Raw genomic sequence first — 2,142 nt, forward strand, 5'->3', positions numbered from 1 at the left:
TTTACACCAAATTTACAAAAGCACGCTTTTGAGACCAGGCCGCCGCTCCTTCCGCAAATTTGGTGTAAATCCGTCCAGCGGTTCGGGCTGTAGCCGTGCGCAAAGTTTTTTCCCATTCAGTCTATGGGAAAAAAAAAAGTTTTGGGACCCCCCCTATAACTTTGCCCCCCCTGGACGAATCCTCACCAAACTTTGCAAATAAATTCAGAGTGACCCAACTACTATTTTTGCAAAGTTTGGTGAGGATCCGTCCAGGGAGAGCGAAGTTATAAGCCGCCCAAAAAGTGCTCTTCCTATGGAAACAGCAACTTAACCATAACTACATGGCCACTACCGTGGCCATGTAATATATATATATATATATTATATACATAGATAGGGTATATATAGAAAATGGGCACCTTGGCCATTAAGGAATGAGAGGCACAAAGATTCTTCTCAGAGAAAATATTTGGTGGGTGGGCATGGATAGAGAAATTGTTAGGTATGTGAAGGAATGTAGTCAGTGTAGTGAAGTGAGAGGGACAACGTTTTAATCACTAGGACACCACCATTGGTACCCTCCAAAGTGCGGAGAGAGCCTTGGGAAATAATTGACAAGGATATAATAGAACTATTCCATATGGTAAAAGCTGAGAGGAGAAATACATTGGTGTTGATGGATTTTTACAGTCATTGGCCTGAAGTGCAGCTTGTAAGGGAGAACACTACTGAGGTGGTGATTACAGTTTTACAGAATATTTTCCAAAGGGAAGGTGTGCCAAGATCAATTGCCACTGATAATAATAGGACACAATTGGTGTTAACAAAAAAGTCATTTTTTTAGTGAGAATGGAATCAAACATATAAATACACCTTTATATCACCCCTTAATGGCTTAGTGGAAAGGTTCAAAAGGGTAGTTAAAAATATGGTGCAATTTGTAGAGAATCAAGATTGGAGCCGGGCTTAGAGTTACGTACAATCCTTTATGCATACAGAGTAAGAAAGCATCCCAGTACGGGAAAATCACCATTTGAGTTGTATTTATTTATTTATTTAGCACTCCCAGCCCTGAGGCATTTGGGTGCTGCTTGTTGAGAGGAAGGCATCACAGGGATGCAAGGTGTCCTGGCTGGGTGGAAAGCATGTTGAACAAGAAAGAGGGTGCTGTGGACGTAGGTATTGATTTCTCTGAGGTAGAGAGAAGGAGGGGGAAGATTAAAGAGGTGTATGACTGACGAAAGAGAGCATCCAGAGGCACAGAAGCTGCTCTTCTGAACACCTGTGAAGAACTGCTTGCATCTCTGGACTCCAACTCCCCCGCTGTCCTTTCCCTTCTTGACCTCTCCTCTGCATTTCACACAGTTAACCATTCCATCCTCATACAAAGGCTCCACGATACACTTTGTATTGCAGAACGGCACTGGATTGGCTGTGCTCTTTCCTCACTAACCACTCTTCCCAGGTCATCCTGGTCCCCTTCGCCTCTCCTACTCCATCTCCACCTGTGGTGTCCCCAGGGCTCTATTCTCTCTCCCGGCTCTTTAACATCTACCTTGCTCTCCTTGGACGCCTCGTCTCCTCCTTCTCATCCAACTTCCAGTGTTTCGCAGATGACACACAGCTTGTCTTCAGACTCCCTGCTGACCCTCTTGCACCCTCCATCATCCCTGACTGCCTATCTGCCATCCAGTCCTGGTGCGCCTTCAATGATCTCTGCCTCAATGCCTGTAAAACTGAGATCCTTGCCATTAGCACCCCTGCTCCCTCTTTCTTACCCTCGCTCTGGCCTTCCATCTTGGGCTCTCCCCCTGCTCCTTCAACTGTAGCCAGAAACCTTGGAGTCATTTTTGACTCTTCTCTCTCCTTCCTCCCTCACACTGAGGACATTGCAAAGAAGTCCAACTATCAGCTCTTCCTTCTCAAAGGAACTCTACCTTTTCTCACATTCCCGCAGAGGTTCAATGTGACCGAAGCCCTAGTTCTCTCTAGACTTGACTACTGTAATAGCCTCCTCCTGAATCTTCCTTCCTCCACTCTTTGACCCCTTAAGCTTATCCAGAATAGGGCAGCGAGACTTATCCTTGGCCTTAAGCCCAGGGACCGCATCTCTCCTGCCCTACAACGTCTTCACTGGCTCCTGGTTGCTGCACAACTTAA

This window comes from Ambystoma mexicanum, chromosome 6q (genome assembly GCF_040938575.1).
Source record: "Ambystoma mexicanum isolate Mex_15411 chromosome 6q, UKY_AmexF1_1, whole genome shotgun sequence".
Classification (NCBI taxonomy): Eukaryota; Metazoa; Chordata; class Amphibia; order Caudata; family Ambystomatidae; genus Ambystoma; species Ambystoma mexicanum.